This window comes from Ambystoma mexicanum, chromosome 8, assembly GCF_040938575.1.
Source record: "Ambystoma mexicanum isolate Mex_15411 chromosome 8, UKY_AmexF1_1, whole genome shotgun sequence".
Classification (NCBI taxonomy): Eukaryota; Metazoa; Chordata; class Amphibia; order Caudata; family Ambystomatidae; genus Ambystoma; species Ambystoma mexicanum.
In genome coordinates this window covers 184885525-184909980 of record NC_090929.1, presented here as the reverse complement: position 1 = coordinate 184909980, position 24456 = coordinate 184885525, and positions in this window count along the sequence as shown.

Sequence of the window (24456 nt, the reverse complement as noted above, 5' to 3'; positions counted from 1 at the left end):
TCTCTCCCCCCATCCCCACTGGACACTTCCCTGTCTCCTTCAAATCTGAAAATGTCCTACCCCATTGAAGAAACCATCTGCTCACCCAAATGTCCAAGGAATCTATTGCCCTGTTTCCCTCCTCTCCCATTATTGCAAGGTCCTTGAACAGGAGTTCTCCAAATGGATCACTAAGCACCTTGAAAATAATGGCCTTCGAGATCAACTTCAATTTCCTTGCATCGTAAATGCTCCACTCAGATAGCAGGTAAATCATGGCTTGAGCTTTCTAGTTGACGCTCGCCTTCCAAACTCTCCTCTAATATGATCTTTTTGGACCTTATTACTCATTCCACTCACTCTCCCACCTTCCTCTGCTTATACTCATCCTCTCCTTCTACTCCTACCTCCTCTCTTCCACCACACTCTGGTCGCTCTCTTCCTCTCCCTCTCTCTATCTCTCTCTCGCTCTCTCTCCTCACTTCCACCTTCATAGACTTCATAGACATGGCTACTTCCTCGCCTCCTTTCTTTCTACTCTCCAATGCCCAACCTATGTATCATTCTCTTTCTCTCTCTATCTCTCTCTCTCTCTCTCTCTCTCTCTCTCTCTCTCTCTCTATCTCTCTCTGTCTCTCTCTCTCTCTCTCTCTCTCACACACTCTCTCTCTAATGTACTATGTTCCCAGTGTCTCTCTCTCTCTCTAAGAATCTCTGCAATACGTTTCTTCACTGTCCGCTCTCCACTACCTGGACTTTTTGTCCTGCACCACCATCATTGTCCTCACCTGAACTCCTATAATTGTCTCTCGTTTTGGCTGGACTTTTAGCCCAGTGAGTCCTGTGTCAGTCCCCCCCCCCCCTGGATTCCCACTAGCTGTTGCAGTCACCTGCTTCCTTTGGCCAATCTAATCTTTTCTTTTCCCCAGGGGATTGATGTTACCCTCACCTTGTATCCACAGGGATGCCACCCAGCTGGGTTACTCGATGGTATGCTTCTCATCTTTGCCCTGATGTGGTCTGCGGGGAAGGTTCTGCCTGAAAATACAGGAGGACTGTGTTCAAGACTGACCGAATGGGGAAATATCCTCCCTCCACCCCCGTATGATTTCCGTCCCTCTGATGCCCTATCCTCACCTTGTGGTAGAATTAGGCGTGCTCTCCATCCTGCCTTCTTTGCAGGGGCGCGTTGTCTTTCATGGACGAGTGCGGTCCAGTTACTTCACTGACGCCGGCCCGTTTGATATTGTTCAGGTAGGTCTTATTGCTGTTCTTTAGTTTTGTTGCTCTCCTGCATGCCTTTCTTTGTTTAAAATGTCTCTTTTTTCTCCCTTAGGTATGCGGAGCTTCAGCACGGTGAACTGGCTTGGTTGAGCCCCGCTGGTAAATGATGGCGTATTAAGACCGCTATGATGCGGTAAGTAAGCGCAATGCGCAGCGCTGCAAAGTCTTGCCTTTGCTAACCTGTGTTTTCCTTCCTTGTAGGTCGCGGTGTTCTTCAGCGCGAGTGGAATGTCCGGAGTGGTGCCAGCCGAGAGGCGACCAGCCAGGTAAGCCTTTTGAGCAGTTCGTAAATTGTAAATGTCTCTACTGCTTTCTTTAATGTTGCCTCTATCTTCCTCTTTCAGGTCGTTCTGTCTGGGAGGCATGCAGATTCGAGGAAGCTGTTCTCAGTAGCTGCGAGTGTTTAAAGATGAAGACTGCAGGTAAGATGCTGCTGCTAATGATGTTCCTTTTGTCTCCTTGCAGGTTCTGCTTCTCCGAGGTTCGAGGGACACGCTGAGCGTCACGTTGCAAGCTGCAAAGTAACGCAAAGCGTGTTGTCTGGCTCAGGTGTGGTTTAAGTAGCCCCAACAAAATAATCCAGAAAAAGTAGTCCCTAGGCTACCACACCCAAAACACTAGACCGCATAACTTGGTTCTTAGGAACCAAGATTTGTGGATGCCTCCATGTTGGCTGACAATACAATAAAGTAGTTCTCAAGCACCTTTTTTTCCATGGTGCATGAGCCTGGCACCATAGGCGCCAGGACTGGCCCCATAGGCGCCAGGACTGGCCCCATGAGGGCTTTTGAAGAGGATGCCAGGCTCTAGAGGCCCGAGTCCTAACTCCACCTGGCCAATGGGTTTGCCAGAGGGGGTTTTGGGCGAGGGTCGTGACAATTGAGTCGATATAATGGTAACTTTACAAGAGTTTGCCAGCCCTGCTCCCTTTTTGGTCTTAGTCACTTTCTCTGAGCTGGAAGGAAAACATCGATTCTTTCCCTGTGGGTCTTTCCCGTCATGTAAGTCTTCCACATTTCTTTTATTTTCTGCTGAAATGGCAATTGCTTGTATGTCTGAGTGTTAATTGACCACAGCATTCACCGTATGGTGTTCTGTCTTCTACTGGAACTCTGGTTGAACCTTCTCTGCAGCTGCCTGGTGTCTTCTGAGTTTGGTATGTCTGTAAGGAAAAGAGACGAGACCTGGCAAGAAGAGAGACTGCAAGACATTGCGATAGAGACAATGCTACCAATGCTGTACAACACAATACCCTCTAAGGCGAGTCAGAGATTGGGGCCCTCCCAATACCCTCACCATGCCATCAGAGTTGGATCACATCTGGCAACTGTTCTAGTACATCGCTTGGCACAGGTTTGGAGTGGTCCCTGCTCCCTTTTGTTAAGGTCAAGCCGCTGACCCTATCACAGCTGCCCCATGCTGAACTCTTAAAGTGCCATCAATCCCCTCCCCTGTCCCCTTCTTATCTGATCTAGCCTTCTTGCTCCATCACCCAAAGCTTGCAACCGTGGGGTCCTCTTTGATATTGACCTCCGACTGCAACAATTTATCACTACCTCTGCTACTGCTATTAACCTCCTCAACATTTGGAAAATGTATCAATTTCTTACTAACCACAGTACAAAATCTCTAATCTCCAACCGCAAACTTGACTACTTCACAAGCCTACTCTTTGGTCTTCCTCTCTACTACTGCCTCCCTCTTGACAGAGTTATCAACTTTGCCTGCCATACTCTCTACAATCTACCCAGGTCCTACCCCACTTCTGCCACCCAGCAACATGCTGGTGGGCTCTCCATATACATTGGTTCCCATTTTAGTTAATTCCTCTAGTCTATCAATGATCTTGCTCCTCAGTACCTGTCTGATTGTATCTTTGTTTACTCACCATCTCATTCCCCTCGCTCCTCCTATGCACTCAACCTCACTGTCCCGTGCACCCATGCCTTCTCTCGATTCCACTCTTACCCCTTACGTACTCCACTGGAGCCTGAAGCCCATCAAAATCAAAGCCATCTCAACTGTGGATCTCTTCAAAGAAAAGCTCTATCTGAATTACTTGCTAAAGAGGGAGCTCCCTCTGCCCCTCTCCCCCATCCTCCCTACCTGAGCCCTCCACTACCTCCAGGGACACTTAATATTGAAATTTTCTATTTTTATGTAGTACTCCTCTTTAGTTTGAAGTGCTTACCTCCTCAGTTAATTTAGCCTTTATAAGTTACCTGTTTCTTATATTTATTATTTACTGTTAGTTTTGGTTTGTCCCTGGTATGCATCCCACTTTTTTTTATAAACCCTCATAAACTGGCTCACCGCTTGTTCTCATCTTTGTGCTTTTTACAGGAACCTATTGCAGGAATGCCTCTGCATCTGTAAATGTGCTACTGTAAGTCATTTCTGATCAAAATTGACATCCCTGTTCTTCAAATAAATACAAATACAAATAGAAACACCTACTTAATGAATGCACACTGCACATTAAGACAGCCTGATGGATGCAATAGGATAGGACTATGTGAATTTGATAATGGAAGGGATGTCATTTGTCTGCCTCTTTTATAATTAGTGATAAGAAACTTGGAAAGGCATTTATTTGTTTTCCAGAAATTGATGAAGTTAAAAAAACAGACGGAGGAACTATTACTTTGGAGCAATCAGAGGAGTATCCTGAATGATTAATGAGAATGGCTTTATAAAGATTTGAAGTATTATGTGAAGTTATAGGTTGAATCATTATATGCACCTTATTTATATATGTGAGGCCGGTTGTGTTAACATACATGACATAGAATTTTGATATACTAAAAAGATATAAAGCCTTATGTGTCAGTATATCTAACATGGGTTTTTGATATGTACATCATATGAGAAAATAAAATACAGGGGATCTGCCGGCTAGATGGCTGTTCGCCACCACACTTTATTTTCTGGAATTAATTATTAAATGCGACCCGTATAAATGTATCCCTGTGTGGTATATTCAACCTACTACTTAGGATTTGTTTGGTCCCATGGAGTTATCTGAGCTGGATTTGTCCATCGTCAGATATGATAGACACTGTTTGATATTTGCAATACTAGCCCTGTTAATAATTGAGATGACATAAAAGCTAAAATGGATGGAAATAGTAGAAAGACATTAGCCACATTAACCAGTATTTTCGTTTTTGTTTGTTTCCCATGTATGTGGATATACATCCACATGGAGTAACTCTGCATTATAAGAAGCATATGGACAACCTCAAGAATCATTATCCAATTTTACATTCAAGTGTGCTTTAGTTTGTGTCACCTAAAGAAGAGTCAATGATGACTCCTATATCGAAACAGATTGGCAGATATTGATAATCTAATCCTAGACTATGTGGAAATGTACACTGGAGAGGGGGTAAAGAACTGTTTAAAATTAATGTTTAGTGTTTAAATTTGTATATGTAGGAATTTTTTGTTGTTGTTTGTGATAATGAACATGTTCCATTCATTCAGCATGTATAGTTGTAATAAAACGTGGTATGGTTGCAATTGATTAGAGTCAAACAGTGTATGTATGAATGTGTAATGTATTGGGAAGAGTCCTATTTGTAATATGTCTGTTTAAAGTTAACACATAAATGTTTTAATACGTATGTACAGATTTGTTATCTTTATAAGAGAAATTAAAATATATGTATGAGCATTAACTGAATTTGTTAATTAAATAAATTATTTGCAGATAAAAATGTGAACCTAATAAATCAAATCAAGTTGGGTGAACTATCATATGAAAGAAATCCTAAAGATTAAAGCAATTAATTCTGTGCTTTATAATTATTTTCTTAAGTGAATGAGTAAACAAGTACCCCTTGGGAATAGTTGTAGGATATATTGTAAATAGAAGGTGATGCAAGGGAAAAATAACCCATATTTACCATGTGCAGATTTTTTCTCTGTATTCAATGCCATAAATATACTATGGGATCCCAACTCATAATTCGAGGTTTTCTAACACTAAGGGCCCAATTCAACTCAATTCATGAATTACAAAGTACAATTGGCCGGAGTCTAAGTGAGAACCCAAAACACATTACCCTACTGCCACATTTTATTTATTTTGATTTTATTTATGCATTTGTGTAGCGCTAAAACCCAAGGGTTTATTTCTGATTGTATTGCAAACTTTATTGGTGAAAATAAAAAAAGATAATCTAAACGTAAAAAAAACAAAAAACAAAGGTATCACAGCGCTTGTGCATAGTATAGGTAAGCAGATGCAGTCAGAACACTTAAACACAGAGGTACAGGTTAGTCATATTTGTTTTCAGTTTTTTTCTGAAGGTGATGTGTGAAGGTTCATTCCTGATGTGGGAGGGAAGTGAGTTTCCCTTCCGCAGGGTAGGCGCTGTAATGCAGAAGCTGGAAGCCCCAGATCATTTAATTTTAAATCTGGGCGTTTGAAGAGCAGGGTTGGAAGAGGAGTGAAGAGAATGCACAGCGGTTTTAGCGGAGATGCAGTGGGAGAGGCAGGAGGGGACGTTCATATGCAAACAGCAGTGGGTGGTCGCTAAGGTTTTGAATGCAATCCTCGCTTTGATGGGGAGCCTCTCATCTCATGGCAGAGATGTGATCCAAGTGTTTTAGACCCAGTGCTGCTCTTAGAGCCATGTTTTGTAAAAGTTGAAGCTTGGCAAGGCTCTTGGAGGAGGGACCAATGAAAAACACATTGCAGTAGTCGTTTGATGTATATGATATCTTGTGCATGAGTCAGACAGTTGGCGGGTGAGAGGAACATTCATCTCAGGATGATGGGTTTAGCCATGTAGGCTGTAGCAGAAGCCAGCACATTTATTTGCCAGGGCATATTAAGCTCAGCATTGATGTAGATACAGAGGATCTTGGAAACCTGGATGGTGGTGCCATCAATGGAAAAATGAGGAATAGGAGGCGTCTAGGGAGATAAGGTGTTGTGGGGAGCCCACAATGAGAAGTTAGGCATAGGTTGTAGAAAACCATACAGTTATGGATAATGGCATACATCTGATTGATAGTTTTGACATCCTGGGCGGAGTTCCCAGAGATAGAGAGGAGGATTTGGGTGTCATGGCTAAGTTGGTGTAGCGAATACCAAGTGCATCAAGGAGGTCAAAAAGAGGTTTAGTGTAGGTGTTATAGAGAGCGGGGAGATGCAGGAATCCTGAGGGACACCGAGCGGGACACTGCTGGGGTCTGCGATAGGGTCATCAGTGAAGTCCCTGGAGGTGCAGTGACTCAAAAAGGATTTAATCCCTAGTGTTGCCTCATGGGAGAAGTGGAAGTTGGATGAGAGGTGTTGGAAAACAATATCATGATTGACAAGGTCAAAAGCTGCTGAGAGGTCGAGGAGGAGCAGGATGACGATGTTGCCTGAGTCACAGAAGTTTTCAAGTATAGATTTTGAGTTCCAGGAGGACTGTTTCAATATTGTTCTTAGGACCGAAACCAGTTTGTCTGGAGCCAAGTAGTTGGTATTGTTCGAGGTAGGTTTGGATCTGGGAATAGGCTATGCACCCTCAACTTTAAGGAGAAAGGGTACTGTACTAATGGGACCATAGTTGGTAGGGAGGGAGGGATCCATGGAGGGTTTCTGAATGGGAGGGGAAACCCAGGCTGCTTTGAGGCAAGTCGGGGCAGAGTTAGAGAAAAGGGAGGCACTGATTAAGTCAGTTATGGATAGTGCGGGAGTGACTGCGTACAACTTTGACGTTGAATAGTTTAAGTTTTTCTTGCATGGTGACAGGAGAGAAGTTGAACTAGGGAGGAGATGGATATTGAGTGTGGGGTGGTGGGGTGCCTCTCTCCGTACACGTTCAGCTTCCATGCCTTTGTCAGCCTGTGGGCAGCGTCCTCTCTGCTCCAGCTCCATGGCAGCTCCTGCTGCTCGCTCTGGAGTGGAAAGGCTCTTAGGCTTGGGGAAAACACAAAGCCCTCCTACATCGGGTCCCCCAAGTCCACTGGGTTTGTTGCCGGCGTCCTGACTCGAGCGGCTGCAGTCCCACCACGGCTGCCTTCTCAGACGCTGCTCCTCGTATCACGCTCCTTTTCTCTTTCTCTGGGCCTCATTACGACTCTGGCGGTAGGGGGTTAATGCGCCGGTAGAGCTGCAGGCGCCGTTAACCCCCTACCGCCTCATTACGAGGTCTGCTTGCGGGTTCCGCTTAGGACGCCTGGTAAAATCAGAGCGTGTGGAACTAACGCGGTTGGTAAAACCAGTAAAACCTTGAATGGGGAAATACCGGGACCTCCAAGGTCGGAATGGCCCGGTAGTTCCCCATTCAGCGAACCCGGACCCAGTACCCGGTATGGGGGTAGCCATGCCGCTAAAAGCGACATGGCTACCTCCATAGTCGTAATGAGGCCCTCTGTCTGGCTGATCTCCATGTGTACACCAGCAGCCCCTTGACAGGCTGCAGGTGTGCATATGCAATTTAACCTGCCTGACCACAATCAAAGGGACATTCCTGACCCTCACAACTTTTAGTAGACATCTTCTTCCTCCCAGTACCAAATTGGTGAAAGGGTGTAATCTTCACTGCTCTTAGTGGTCTCTCCTTAGTCCCAGTACTGTCAAGTGTTACATGTGGAAAAGTGAGGTGAACTGGATTATAATAGCCCATGAAGGTTGTGGGAGGGTTAGGTTGTTTGTCAATAGGGAAAGGGGGATACCATGTCTTGCCCGAGGACACCCCACTCCCAATCCTCAAGGACCCTGCACCAAGGTGATCCTCCCTTGCTTCTCTGCCCCAGGGTCAGAATCCAATAGGGATGGCCTTTCTCTGGCCACCTGTGCAGTGGATCACAGAGGAGTAGGAGTGAGAATCCCCTCAGGCTTTTCACAGTGGTCAGACCAGGGCACTGGGCTGATAGCAGTGAAAGAAACTGTGTTATTAACTGTGAGGAGCCAGTCTAAGATGCGTCCTTTGGAATGGGTTGGAGTAGCGATTTGTTGGGTAAAGTTCATCGCAGTGAAGGTGTTGGTGAGATCCTTGCTCTGGAATCTGAGGCATCATTAAACCTAGGTTGAAGTCACCGAAGAGTATGAACGTGGTGGGCGGTTTGATGAGGGGGGAGAGCAATGGAGGGATGTATAGCTCTGGGCAGTTCTGATAGTTGGGTTGGCGGTACTATTCCCTGGTGTTTTGTAGATGTGTCAATATAAGGTTAAACTAAGTGTATTGCCAACATTCCTATTGTTGTTATCACCCCATTAGTGGTTGCTGCCCCATATTAAAAATTGTATGATTTCTTTTAATTTTCAAATAAATAAATAAATATTACATTTTATCAACCAGCCTGGTTCATGGTCCATTTGAACCCGGGGTATTTGAAAAGAGGGTGTGATATGAGTGGTGTTCCATTTCAATATTGAATCGAACATAAAACATAAGCATTTCAATCGCGTACTGCATGCTAGGCCGAGACTAAAGTGTGTGTCGCCTGATTGAAATCCTTAACACGGGCTGCTGTACATGCCAGGACAGGCAAAGGCAGGCTGCATAGGCCTTGAATACAGTCCTTTAAATGCAGCAAGCTTCACCTTCTGGCTTGGGGCTTTTCCCCTCATTTCAGATCATTGTGGCCAATCACACTGTGGATCAGGTGCCTTCCGGGCTGGGAGACTGCTGGGCTAAGATGAGGACAATGCAGCGGCCATCTTGTGGTGGAGCTGCTGTTCTGGTGGGTTGTGCAGGGTCGAGGTACCCAGCAGATGGTATGCTGGCATGCTCTGCTCTTTCGGACCTGGCTTCTGTCGAATAGGCACAGACAGGCTGCATAGGCCTTAAACGCAAGCCGCTAAATCTGTCCGGCTTCACTTTCCGGTTTGGGGCTTTGTTTCCAATTTCAGAGCATTGCTGCCAACCACAGTACACATCGGGTGCCTTCTGGGGTGGGAGGCTACTGGGAGATAATGCAGGCAATGTAGCGGCCATCTTATCATGGAGCTGCTGCTCCGGTGGATTGTGCAGGGTTGCGGTAGCCAGCGGGTGATATGCTGGCATGCTCTGCCCTTCGGAGGAGGTTCTTGTGGAATAGGCACAGACAGGTTGCATAGGCCTTGAATGCAGGTCTTTAAATGTGGCCTTCTTCACCTACCGGCTCGCGGCTTCATTGAAACATGATGCAAAGCACAAAAGCGCAAAGAAAGACTAGGCACAAAAGCATGCAATGCACACCATTTACGAATAAAAGCATGCAATGCACACCATTCCGTAAAAAAGCATGCAAGTACGTATAAAAGCATGCAATGCACACCATAACGAAACAGGACTTCCATGATGGCACAACCTGGTTTAGTGGAACTGGTCGTTCAAGGAAGAAGGGGGAGGATGCTGAGGGCCTGGATTTTCCATCCTCACACAACGATATTTGGGATGCCAGATGAGGAGGGTTGTGCAAGGTACAGATTCCATCCCCATGTCATCCTAGACCTGGTCAGGGAGTGGGAGACTGACCATGCATCACCCATCATCTGCTCCCATGCACTCACTCCCCTGCAGAAGGCGCTGGCAGCCATACATTCTCTGGCTACATACTCTTTCCAACACACCACTGCCATTGTTGCGGGCATATCGCAGCCCACGCAATCCCAGTGCCTACACCAGGTATTGCAATGCATAGCATCACGTGTGCTTAGGTACAAATACATGCCATGCACACCACAGGCAAGCAGAGAGTGTGCCAGAAGTTCTATGCCATAGCGCAGTTCCCACTTTTACTCGGAGCCATTGACTGTACTCATGTTGCGCAACAACTCCCCTGAGAGAGGTAGCATATATACCGCAACTGCAAGAATTGGCATTCAATCAATGTACAGGTCATTTGCAATGCAAAGGGAGTCATCATGCATGTGAATGCCAATTACCACAGAAGCACACATGATAGTTTCATTTGCCGCTGTTCTCTGCTATACCAGGCCCTGGCATTGGTAACGTTCGGGAACACCTGACTCATTGGTGAATATCAACTATCATGCACATGCAAGCAGGCAGTCCCCTGCCACTCTGCCCTCTTACCACTACCCCCACTGATCCATTCTCCACCTCAGACATCCCCCTCAAGTCTTGTCAGTTCTCACAATCCCCACTGAACTCCACCCAACAACAGGCAGCCCTTTCAGGTCCTGCCCAATTGCACGGACCCCTGCCCCAGCCACAGCCAGCCCCTTCAAGTACTGCCACTCTCCCACTACCCCACTGACCTCCATACCAACCTCAGGCTACCCCCTCAATTCCTGCACATGCAAGCAGTCACATGACACACAGAAAAAGAAACCATGACAATCAATGCCAACAATAACCATTTCCACCTTTGCAGGAGACAATGCCTACCTACTCTCACTCTTCCTGCTCACACCATTCAGGGATCCTGCCACCCCAGGTGAGGCAAGGTACAACGTAGCACACATAGCCACAAGGGGCATAGTGGAGCGCATGTTCGGAGTTCTTAACTCATGCTTCCGCTCTCTTGACTTCTCTGGTGCTTTATTGCTATATACCCTGGCAGTAGTATGCCAGATCACTGTGGCATGTAGTGTCCTGCATAATGTCACTGCATGGCATGCCAGTAAAGCTGTAGGAGGGACATCGTCCTCAGCCACAGGCACCACCTATCTCCTTCACACGCCAAAGGGCACAGGGACCAGAGACACGCAATCAGGTTGTGCTAACATACTTCACCCGAATTAAAGCCCCTGTGGAACACACACTGTGAAGCCACAACCCTGATGCCCTTCAAGGATTAAATAGGGCTAATACATCATGCCCATAACAACAACCTGAAAATGTGCATCTGGGAAAGGCAAACTGAGTGTATCCATGTCCATTAAATCAAGTGCACAAACTGGTGACACAGTCATGGCAAGTGGAACCAACAGTATCCATGTCGCTTACACAAAAGAACACAAGAACACTACACAATCAAAACATTGTGTTGCCAGTCTTTCCTGCTCCCCAACATCAATTGTGCACTCAGACACCCAACAACAAACACACAGGAGACCAGAAATTGAAAGGCACCACATATAATGCAAGCAGGAACCAATGCTCTGACCACCGTAAGTGTCTCAACCTAATATACAAGAGGAGTGGCTACTCCATTCTCCACAAATAATTCATATCATTAAATAAATCTCCATAGAAAGAGCAACACACACAAACACAGAAAACAGCAAGTTCTGCGCAAGAAAAAAGTCCTTGCGACATGTAAGCTCCTTTCCCTTGAGATACAAAAAAGGTAGCAGGCACCCCTTGAGAGCCTGATCCAGATGTCCTTAGTCATGTAGCAATGCACTCCTGTGGAGGTGCCGAAACCAGCCTAGACTGCCAGAGGTGTGGCATGCAGCTATTCTACAGTCCTCTGGACTTGCTCAGCAGCAACCGTCTCCCCTTGCAAAATGCCTCAGAAAAATTTGCAAATAACACACAGAAAACAGAAAAGAAATCAGAAGGTCAGAGCAGGTAACACATCCCCATCACATCCCCATCACCAATGACAAGGTACCCTGTGATCCCCTGAGTGCCATGCAACAACTGAAAGAAATTACTTGCCAGGCTCACTGCTCCATCTGCACTTGCAGAACCACCTTGTCAGCTACTACAGACATGCAGTGCATGATTCAAAAACAATTGCACCGCATTGAGGTGTACTGTACGTAACAAAGAAACCTGAAATCTATGGTCTACACAGTGGCACTCAAGGGTGGGGTTTCACCACTCGCTGTCCGGGACCCTATCCTCGATGCCATTGAGCTTTTCCCTCCAGTGTGTGCTGGGCCACCGTGAGTAACACTGCTGAGACATTTTTATTTTATTTTTTATTTACTTGATTTAACTGTTTAAAACAATTTTTACACGTTTTTTACAAACTTATCCCTCCAGTTCCTGTTGTCACAAAAATCGTCGTTCAAAAATGTTCAGTTATTCCATTTACATCTGATGATTACATAACATGTGGGACCAAATGAAACAGTCCAAAAGTTAAAGTTCATTTAAACGCACAGCAAAAAACCAAATGATGTTAATACAGTTGTATCAAAATGAACTGTCTTCTTCTCTTGACGTCATGTCTCGATCCTCAAAAAAAATGTATCCGAGGGCTGTTGTTATTTGGTGTATTTCATGCTTTTGTAGATTGATTTTTTGAAGAAATTGAGTCACGGCTATAACAAACCCCAGTTTGCTCTCCTTCAATTAGTCGTTTCCACCATACTTCTTCTTCAAATATCTTTGTGTTTTTAAACAAGTTTCCCATATGGATATCTCTTTCAGCTTGCAGTCCTTCGCATGCTAACAGTTGGTGTCTAAGCATCTCCACTTGGTTTTCATTTGCACAAAATCTGCATTTGTTGGATTTTTAGGTGCCTCTTATGAACCTAATTTCGTTGGTCGGGAGGAGATTAGTCTTGCCCTCATAAAGGTAGCTCTCGAGTTCTTATTTGGACATTTTCCCCAGTACCTTCTGATTTCGTGGAAATTATCGTTACGGGAGGAAGATGGGCAGTCAATTTGTATTTTGCACTATTGTCCAGTGTTTGGATCCTATCTCCCTCTTCCAAGTTCTTTTTCACTCTAATTGGGTTTGACTTTAATTCTTCCTCAGTATAGTTTAATTCTTCCAACTTGGATTTGTTTTTCAGTGCCCATTCCGATAGCAGTTTGATCTTTCCTCGTATTATCTCACTGTTGATTATTTCAAAAAATGTTGTTTGTTCTGTCATTATTACTTTCCTATAAAGCATGAGACTACTTTTGTCCACCATGGATTGCAATGACAGGGTAAATAGTTCTTGACGTATTAGTGGTAAAGGAGTTGATGTTGGTAAATTCAAAACCTGATGCCAAAATTGTTCCTCTAATTTGGGCCAGATTGTGTCCGGGATCTTAGGCATCGTATCTGCCCCATACGTCAAAGAAGATACCACCTTTTCTTTGTAAAACTGAATTAGTGGCACCATAGTGAACCGGCAGAATTTTTTATCTATGGCTCATGCTTGGAGTGTAAGTTTCTTAGTTTTTTTCCACCAGAGACACTTGCATAACAATTCCATTTGAACTGTTGATCAGAATGACCACTAAATATTTGAATTCCTTCAGACACTGGACTTTTACACCTTCCAAGTACCACTGTGATTTCTTGATATTTCTTGATTGTTTCTCGAAAATCATGATTTTGGTCTTTTTCTTGTTTATCTCTAGATTGTTACTTTTTTTTTTATAACATATTTTATTGATGGTTTTTGAACAAACATACAACACATCAACAGTTCCCCCCCCCACCCTCCCTCCTTCTTTGCCGGGTCAGTCGTCGGTCTGCTCATCTCTTGCCACTCTGTGCATCACTTGTCCAGTAGTGTATTTTGGGCCGTGTTCCAGGTTGTGTTTGTGCGCCTCTTATTCTCCACCTCCTTGACCGATCTCATGTGTCACGTTCTTCCCATCTACCCCATATTCTTCTGGCATTTGCCGGGCATCCCCGTGCTGTATATATTCTGAGTTCTTTCGCCGCGCAGATATCCATTTCATTGGACCATTGGGCCACTGTCGGGCACTCCGGGGCTCCCCATTTCTGTGCAATGTCACGTTTTATCAGGCCCATTGCTACAGAGAGAAGAATACCCTCCCACTTGTTTGATGTGTTCTCATCTGGGGACCCCAGTAGCATTATTGCGGGTCATAAGGCTATCGTGCGACCCAGTACTCTTGCCAGAATTTGTGAGCATTGTGTACAGAAGGTCTTAATTTTGGGGCACTCCCAGAGGAGATGGATGAAGGTGCCCTCTTCCCCCCTGCATTTCAGACAATTGGGATCCGTTGCCCTTCCCCAGCCAAATAGGGCCACTCGGGGGTAATATACCCTGTGGAGTATTTTGAGCTGTACCAGTCTTATTCTAGAGTCTATCGAGATTTCGCATGGGTGCATGAGAACCTGGATCCAGTCCTCAGGCTCGATGTTCCCGACATCCTGTTGCCATCTGGCTTTAAGGCCGGTCAGCTCTGGGGTGGCAAATGCGTTAATAGCCTTATATAGAATGGTTGTCACCTTAATGGGAATGTGTTGTGGCAGTAGGTTGCGTTCCAGGGGTGTGTAGTCTGGGGCGTCGGCGAGTGCTTGCCTATGACCGGTGAGCGCATGTGATAGTTGTGTGTAGTGGTAATGCTCTGCCACCGGAAAACCATGTTCCCGTTGAAGCGTTTCAAACGAGAGAATGGAACCATCTGTTAAGATATCTCCTATCGTGTTTATCCCAGCCCTCACCCACCGGGGCCATGCGGGCAGCTTCCGCATCTCCGTTAACATGTAGTTGTTCCATAGTGGTTGTGCCGTGGTGATCTTGTTCCCCCAGCCGATATGCTTATGTGCCTGCCTCCAGACAGTCGTGGTGTGGGAGGACATCGTCTGTGCGGGGGATCTGCGTATGCTTTGATACAGTGTTGCAAGTGGTGGGGTGTCCTGCCTGATGGGTGCTTCTGCTCTAATATGTGGTAAGTCGCAGTCCCCATGGAGGAGGTCATTGACCACTTTGAGTTGACTGGCCCAGTAGTATGACTTGAGATGTGGGATTCCAATGCCCCCCTCCCAGATCGATCGCTGCAGCGTGGTTAGTGCTATGCGGGGTTGCCCCCCCTTCCATATCAGTTCCCAGAGGAGACTATCCACCCGGACGAATTCCGAGTCTGGTATGGCCAGAGGAGCGTTCTGCAGTATGTAAAGAAAACGCGGAAGAGCCATCATCTTGAAGAGGGCCGCTTTTCCCATGAGTGTAAGGGGGAGGTGCATCCAATGTCGCACGTCCCCTGCGAGGCGGTTCGTTAGTGGGTGCAGGTTGTGATGCACGTATTCCGAGAGAACCCCAGAGACCCATATACCCAGGTAACGGAAGCCTTCTTTCTCTATTCGGTATGGGAAATCCCGAGGGATTGCCAGACCGTATCCTTTTACTGGGAAGAGAACCGATTTCCCCCAGTTTACCTTAAGGCCGCTGAAGTCCCCATAGGCCTTTAACATTTGGGTTATGATCGGGCATGTGTGGTCTGGGTTACTCAGGCATAGTAATAGGTCGTCTGCATAAAGGGAGAGCTTCTCCTCCCGTCCGTTTGGCCACTGGAATCCGGACCATGTGGTGACTTGTCGGAGCCTTTGTGCCAGTGGCTCAATTGCCAGGGCAAAAAGGAAAGGAGATAGAGGGCAGTCCTGTCGGGTGCCTCTGCCCAGAGGGAAGGTCCCGGAGGTCCAACCGTTCACCCTAACTGTAGCCAATGGGGTGTCATACAGGAGCTGGATCCAGCTGAGAAAGACTTCACCGATGCCCATGCGTCTCATTATTGCCCAGAGGCTTGCCCACACCACTGAGTCGAACGTTTTCTCGAAGTCAATTGCGAGGAGCGCAAGTGGGGTGATCAAGGTTGGTGCTTCTTCCAGCAGCAGGTGTAATCGGCGTAAATTCATTCTGGTCGATCTTTGCGGCATGAAGCCGCATTGATCTTGATGGACCAGTGCGGATATTACCCCTTGGAGCCTGTTGGCCAGAACTTTAGCGAGGATTTTATTTTCGCTATTAAGAAGCGATAATGGTCGGTATGATGTGCACCGATCGGGGGGTTTGCCTTTTTTTGGGATGACCACTATGTTGGCCGTTCGAAGGTCTGGTGGGAGGGTGCCTTGTTCCTTAGCCGCAAGGAAGAGGTCCCGGAGGGGGCCGGCCATCTTATTACTGCCCAGTTTCTTCCAGGTCTCTGCCGGGAAGCCGTTCGGGCCGGGTGTCTTCCCAGATTGTAGCTGGGCCATGGCCTCCGCTATTTCGGTTTTGTCTAATTCCCTGTCTAAGTGGGTACTTTGCGACTCCTATAGTTGCGGGAGCGCAATCCCTTCTAGAAGGGATGTGTCTATGGGGCCCGTGGGGGCAGCATAAAGCGTGGAATAGAATTTGACAAAAGCTTCCGCAATTTCTGGGTCTGTTCGGGCGGGCCTATCTTGGTCATCAGTGATCTGTCTGACGTGTCTGTGCCCTTCCTCCCGTCTTTCTAGCCATGCCAGTAGTTTGCCGGCTTTATCCCCTTGCTCGTAAATTCTGGTCTTTGATTCCCAGTGCGCCTGCCGCGTGTTATCGAGCGCCGTGTTGTGGAGGGAAGCTCTAGCCTTCAGGAGGGAGCGATGTGTTTCTGGGTTAGCATTTGAGATATATTTGGTTTCCCATTTCTTTACATCCTCCTCCACCTCTGTCACCTTCCTGTAATGTTCTCTCTTGTTGTTACAGATCCAAGCTGTCATTTCCCCCCTGAGCACTGTCTTGTGTGCCTCCCACAATATCACAGGGTCCTCCACCGAGCCTGTATTGATCTCAAAGAATTTTTCAGATTTTTCTGTGATGTGCTCCACGAACTCAGGGAGGCCCAAGCAGTAACCGTTTAATCGCCAGGTTTTGGGCGGTAGGGGGCGATCCGTACGGAGTGTCACCTCCAAAGGAGAGTGATCTGATATACCCCGGGGAAGGAAATCTGCCGCTATGACCCTATATGCCTCTGGGGTCGGGAGGAAAAGGTAGCCCAATCTGGATAGGGACGCATGGACCCCCGAGTGGAAGGAGAATCCCTGGTCTGTGGGGTGGAGTTCCCTCCACACGTCACTCAGGCCAATCGCTGAGGTGAAGGTCGCCAACCTCGCGGGTCTCTCCGGGTTCCGACTGCGGATAAGGGTCCGATCAAGTATGTTACACATAACATCGTTAAAGTCCCCCCCGACGATCCACACCTCTGCCTGCTGATGTGCGATCAGGGCAGTCACCTCCCTCAAGAGAGCCTCTCCCAAACCCGGTGGGGAATATATCGCTAGGATGGCCACTGATTCTCTCCCGAGAGTGCCCCGGATCATCACAAAACGGCCTGAGGGGTCCTGTATCACCTCAGATAGATCAAAGGGGAGTCACTTATGTAAAAGGATCAGGGCGCCCCGAGATCCCATGGTGTACCCTGCGTGGTAAGCTGATCGGTAATTGGTTCTACGGAAGAATTGGCAGGTTGACCCCGCTAGGTGGGTCTCAGTGAGGAGGGCTATGTCCGGCGAGCGTCTGTTAAGGAATTGCGTGACTTATCGGCGTTTGATGCTTGAGCCCATGCCATTTACGTTCCAAGTAATGATCTTGAGAGATTTGTGACGTTCGTTATGTGTCATTGGGGCCGGTGCAGGTCCGTCAGTGGGGTCATCGTGGCGTTGAGTGGTCATGGATATCTAGGGGTCTAAATATTGCACCTGGTGGGTACATAATGCGTATGGCCGTGGATATATCTTGCACGTGAGAGGTGGAGACACGGGCGGCAGGTGTTGTGTATTCGGTGGCATCTCGATCAGAGTAAGTGTGATATGGTTCCCCGGAAAGTAACTAACATGAAACAGTTTCCCAACCCCCCTCCCCATACTCCTCCCCAACATGAAGTATCTGTCGCCCAAACTTTACTGGCTCAAAAAACTATGTCGCCAGGTTAACTTTAGTGTAAACTGTAATTACCTTCCCACCAATTTACTGCTCGTGTGTGGGTCTGGTGTCACGGGTCAGGGGCGTGGTGGCCGCCGATGGCTTGATATGTTAGCGATGGTAGCGTATGAAACTCAGATCAGTTATACTGGGGCGACAGAGGTCCCCCGCCGGCGCCGCGCCAGGAGGAGCACTGCGTTGCAGGTGGTTACCAAGGAGAGGAATGATCGTTGTCCACTCAGGCGGTGCTTTAAATTCCTACCACTGGCCAGTGTGTTTTGTAGGAGCCTTATCCGGCATTGCGGTCTTCGTCCGGAGCCGCTGGGATCTCCGGTATGGGTCGTTGGGCGGGTCCGTCTCCCCGTGGTCGGGGTCTTGGTCTACCCCTGCGGTTTTGCGCGGATTCAGTCCAGTCACCTGCGATGTGGGTCTCGGCCCATTTCCAGGCTTCGTGGGGATCAGTGAAGTGGACGGTTTTGCCTTCGTGCTGGATTTTTAGCTGGGCTGGGAATAGCAACCCGTATCTAACATTCATGGAGTGGAGTTTCCTTTTAAGGTGCTCAAAGGATTGTCTGGCCTTTTGGACCTCACGAGTATAATCTGGGTAGAATGCGATTCTGGCTCCATTATATGTCATTGACCCTTTAGTTCGGGCCATTTGTAGGATAGCATCCCTGTCGCGATAGTTGAGGAGCCTCGCAATGATTGTTCTTGGGGGTGCGCCCGGGGTCGGGCGGCCTGCGGGTATGCGGTGTGCTCGTTCCACCGAGAAGAAATTAGATAGACTCTTTGGCGCATATAGATCTGCCAGCCACTCCTCCAGGAAGAGCTCCATGCTGGGTCCCTCTTCTCGTTCCGGCAGTCCCAGGATGCGGATGTTATTGCGGCGGGACCTGCCTTCTCCCTCGTCCACTCGGGCCTCCAGGGTTTTCAATCTGTTCAGTGCGTGTGCCAACAGTTGGTGTACGCCGCCAAGGTCATCCTCCACCCCAGAGACACGTTGTTCCGCTTCCCCGGTTCGGGATGCCAGTTTCTGAAGGTCATGGCGAAGGAAGGAAACTTCAGTAGAGATAGCGTCCACTTTTTGCTCCACCAAGGAGCATGAGCTGGCGATGGCAGCCATAACATCTTTAAGTGACAGGGTCTCGTCTGGCGTAGGGGGGGTAACCCCTGGTCCTCAGAGCTCTGTGCAGTGGAAGTGTTTGTGGCGTATTGGTCCATGGTGCTTTGTGTTGAGGTCTTTTTGTTTCTCCCTTTTCCCATGGTGCAGCTTGCACTTGGCAATCCGTGCCGGTTTGGGAGAGCGCTCCTTCTCGTATTTTATCTCGAGGCTTACTGTGCCCGAGTGTGGTATCTCCGTATCACCGGTCTGGCGGCCGGCTCTCCCCCGGAAGGCGTGGAAGGGCAATTGTTCGCACTTTATGTTAGCGGCTAATGCAGGGTGGCGTGTCAGGGCGCCACTAGCCCAGTTGTGTCTCTCACCTCTCCGTCCTGAAGCCCGGGAGGTATATTGTTCGTGCCGGGGGAGCCCCGCGGGTTGTCTCGCGTTGTTTCTGTCAAGGCTGCCGGTTCGCGGGGATTGGTGTTTCTTCGTTGAGACAGGGGGTCGGGAGAGGAGGGGGTCGATGTGCAGGCCCACCAGAGGGTCACCCTCCGCTGCGGGCTTCCCGCGCCTGAGCGGTGTCGCAGCGTTCGCAGGTTGGGTGCCCAGCCTTGGGTCCTGCCTGTGCAGACCTGTTCCTGCACCGGTGTACCCGGATCAGAGAGCCTGGTCCCCTTCCCCCGGGTCCCTCCACCACCGTTCACTCCAGGGGCCCCCGCGCCGCCAGTACCAGTGGCACAATGGCGTGGTCCAAACTATGGTTGCTGGTGCACGTCCCAGCCGAGATGTACCTTCTTGGGTGCCCTCCACGTGGACGCTGTGCTGGCGGCTTACCGCTTTGTTCAGGCCGGCGCTGTGGTCAGAGCAGCGTCGTTCCTTTGATCCCCGCCTCCACTGCCCGATCGCGGGTTATCTCGATCGAGAGCCCCGGCTGGGCTCTACCACAGTGTAATGTTTACTACAAACCGTTTCCGGCAATTCATCAGTCTTCAGGCATTGCAACATAGAAAGCGTAGATTCTCCTACCTGGTAATAGATGAATGACCAAATCGTGGCTCCAAAGGAGTTCCAGGTTTCACAAGAAAGGATGGAAAGATATATCCCAGTAGAACATAGGAATCCCCCTGGCATCTCCTTCGGAGCCCAGTTAAGTACTTGGCGACCGTGGGAAAAACCAGGGAAACCCTCATGGGGGAGAAAACCCTATGAAGAGCTGCTGGGGAGCGTTGGTAAAGGTGAGGCAGACAGGAGGAAACTGAAGGACCTCGGGTTCCGATTATAACGTTATGTGTTGGTTAAATGCTGGAGAGGTATAAGGGTGAAAACACAAGGTTCAATTCAAAGGTGAGAAAACAACACAATAAGGAATGATGGTGAGATTAGGAAAACAGAATTACCATTCAAACATCTAGACCGGGAGTTAGTAGTTGAGGAACCCTGAGAACCGAGTCCGTTCAAGAACTATTCCTTTGTATGAAACGGGAAGTTCTGGAAACAACATATAAAGAATTTAAGAATCAAAGAAGGTCGGATGGCAAGGGTCGGAGTATCTGAGTGTAAGAGAAAGAAATCTACCTTCAAGGGGAGCACGAAATAAAGTCGATATTAGCCGCGTACTGTGGGGGCGTGGCTTAATGGTTACCAATACGATACCCTCGATCCGATCGTATTCCGGATTCTAAGAATGAACAGATGCATCAAATAGGAAGAAAACATGGTACGGATAGAAGGAAGGAGGAAACAATGAGATGTAAAGACTGAACTAGCTATACTCACTGAGCGTCCGTGTACTCCTATGAGAGTAGCAACGCACCGGTATCCAGGACTTCCCGGCTGATATGCCGAAGAGAGATCGACTTCCGCATCCTGCGTGGCTCGAGGCAGGGAAACAACTAGACCGCCGCTAGGGCTGCCGCGGCCATAAACCGGTGCGGCCATCTTGGAATAGGTAGAAGAGGAATGATTCGTCCTCACGAACATTACACACAGCACGCCTCAGCCTCGCCGCCTCCCTGCTCGCGCCGGGGGTCGCAACCTCCAGATGTAGCGGTGGGCTGCTACGTTGTCACCCCGTCGGCTTCTCCGGGGGCGGGCACAGTGGGTCAGCGGTCTCGCGTCCTCCGCTGTCTTCTAGTTCGTATCACGGGAGGCGGCCATCTTAATTACTGTTGGGATTTCTCTCCGAGGTTTCCAACGCCGATATCTCGCTTCGTGTTGAGCGTTTACGGTCCCCCCTGCCGCTGGACACCGCCGAAGAACTCCGACGCCCGAAATTGTCTATTTTAAGCAGATCTGTTCGCCAAATCGAAGGATATTGGCAGGATGTTACGGGCGGCCGCGGGAGCACCTAGGATTTACGTCTCCATTGCAAGCTCGTTGGCCACGCCCCTAGATTGTTACTTTTAATGTGGTTGGTTAAATTGTCCAGTTGACACTGGAGACCTATGGCGGTCTGATCTAAGAAGATCAGATCATCCATGTAGAGCAATCGGGACATTTTTACTCCTTCCATTGTTGGTGGAAAAGCTCTCACATCACCTTCTGATTCTGCAAAATCCCATAGGTATGAACAATAGAAGGTTGGCACTAGAGGGCACCCCTGTTTAACTCCTCTTGCAGTAAGTATTGTGGAGGACAATAGACCTGCTTGGTTCAGCCTTACTTTGATGGAGGTGTCTTTGTGTAGAGATTGAATTGGCTCCAAGATTTCACTTGGACATCTTCTTGCCGAGAGCTTCTTCCAAAGGATTTCCCGGTTGACCAGGTCAATAAACGCCAAATAGGTTTTTGAATTCGGATCCTTTGTTCTGTCCTTTAACCTACTCAGGAACAGAATATTAACTGACAGTCCAGCATTTTTAACAAAACCCGATTGAAAGGGGTCGGCCACATTTTCTTCTTTTGCTAATGCTTGAAAGCGTTCCAGCAACAAGGAGCCAGACGAAGATCTTGCCGATAACGTCTAATAACGCTATTGGCCGATAGTTCACTGGATTGTCTCTTGGCCCATTTTTAAATATTGGCACCACTGTCACAGTTCTCCATGATGATGGTATGATCCTTGTGACAGTGTTTTTTTTATGACCTCTGAGATGAAAATGGCCCATTCTGTTGGATTTTCTTTCAGGTGGGCATTTGTCAGGCCGTCTGGGCCCGGGGCCCTTGATGTATTGAGTTTTTGAATTTTCTCCCTTATCAGATCCTCATTGCTGAAGATATCCCACGTTGTGTTCACACAGTGGAGTAAATCGTTGTCATAGCTATTATCAGCGGGATCCAGACCCCTTGCCGAAGTTTTTTTTAAAAGTGCTGTGAAGTGCTTTATCCAAACAGTTTCTCCCACATTATTTTGCAGTGCGTTGTTTGTTCCCTTTGTTGTGGTGTTTATAAGTGACCAGAGTTCTCTTTGTTTGCCTCATCAGATCACTTGCAGCATTTCCTCAGCATCTGCTTGATAAAGTGAGATCCGGTATGATCTCAGACAGTTTTTATATATTTGTTGCGCCATATCTACTTTTTTTACAGCTTCCGTTGTGTTGACTTTTTTTGCATACCGTTTCAGTGCTCTTAACTTTCTTCTTTCCACAACAACCTTCTTATCATATGTGTGTTGGTTTGGTTCTCGTTGCTCGATGCTCGTATTCCTGCCTTTGACTCGATAGATGTTTAGGAAAGTCTTGTAGTCGCTGGAACGTTATCGATATAGGTTGTTGTTTGTTTTTTTATTGCTGTTGCTGATAATCTCAAGCGTGTTCTACCACCACATTGTTCTAATGGCACTCTCATCATTTCTTTTATCTCACATCTCTTATCCCATTTCACCATTGGTAGGTTGTGATCACTGTGGATAGTTCGAAACGTAGAGAAGGTTTTAATATGTGCCAGTAGCTCTCTTGACACAAAAATATGGTCTACTATGGCTGCATTGCCATTCCTTTCCCAAGTTGCAATCAGGTTCTCTTTTGATTCTATTGTCTGGTGAAGATTGAGTAGGTCTCTCGGGACCATTAGTGATTGCCACAATATGCCCCTTTGATGTGACGCTGACTTTTGTTTTCAGTTTTTGACGATTCTTCCAACTTTCAGGTAGGTCAAATTCAAACCTCCACACAGAATTACATACTTTGGTTGTGCATTTGTAAAGGCTTCATCCAGTGTCAATTCAGCCAGCTCCATGACATTTTTGTTATTCATAGCCAACGGGTTCCAATAGGTGTTAAGTAGAATAACATCCTATCCGTCGTCCTCAGATTTTGAACCTTCCACATATTGCCACTTCAGATGTAATACTTGAAAAAAGAGGTTTGACGTCAGGGGGTTTTTTATATGGCGGATTTCACTCCCAGAACGTATCATAGTCAAAAGACCTGAAGATGGGCGGCCGAGCATTCTCTTTGCCACTGGTGAAATAAGGTCTCATAAACATCCATATACATTTTTTTCTGTAAACCAAGTCTCCTGAAGACACAAGACATCAAAATCTCCCAAGTCTACATCACTTGGTGAGAGGAGGTGTGAACGTTAGTTGGCCAGTCTCCTTAGTTGTATTTATCACTTCTTGCTGAGGCCCTTTTTTGTACTTCAGGGTGGTGAGTTGTTATCTTCGGGTTGAAGATACCAGAGCTTTAGGTATCCAGGCCCACTTATCTTGAGGTTTACTTTGTGAGCTGTCTTCTGATTCCACAGGGTCGATAGATGGTTTGTCTGTTTTAAAAGAAAAATTGTTATATTTGAAAGCGGGCCCTGTGGTTTGCACCCTGTTTTCAACGAGTCTTGGTTGGGCTCAAATGCTAAATTTTTTTGGTAGAATTGAATCTTATGATCAGCAAGGATGAGATTATATTCCTCTTCTGATGGTTCCATTTCTAAATCCTTTATTGTTTTACATATGCAGGATTCAATCCCTTCCTCCTCATTTCTGAGACTGAGACTTCCTTCCCTTTTTTCCTCAAAATGACTAGATTTTCAATTCGAGTTCACAAATGAGACTCTTTCTTCGTATCTTCTTTGATCTTTTTGAGTTAGTTTCTTTGGAGTTGTCTCGTTCAAAATATATTCAGTAAGGTCAAAACCTAGAAGTTGAAAGCTCCCTGTGGCCTTTGTGAATATTGACCTCGCCACTAGTGACGGAATATGAAGATATACACAATCCGTTTTCCCTTTGAATCCAAATTCCACAATTTATATATCATCCATAGAAACTTGGCAGCGGTTAGGAATACAGTTAATTAGTATCATTATGTGTTTCCTGTTTAAAACTGTTTCTCCTTGACTTCCTCCTATTTGCTCCAATTTGAAGTTTCTAAGACTTGGATATTTTTCCTGGTATGTGAGACGTCGCTCGTTTATCACCTCGACCCTTTCATTATTTTTTCGATGGTGCTCTTCAGATCTTCGTCGCTTCTTTCAGATTGATATTTTCTATCTTGGGTCTACAGTTACTCCATCTTTTGCAGAATCTTTTTTACTTAAGTTTTTCTGATTTAGCTTGGTTTGGGGGCTGCTATGTGTTCTTCTTGTTTCTTTTTTTCCTTTACTATTGTTTGTATGCATTTGTGGTTTCTGAGATTTCAAGCCGTTTAAACAGCGTTTTTCTATCTCCACTAGTTGT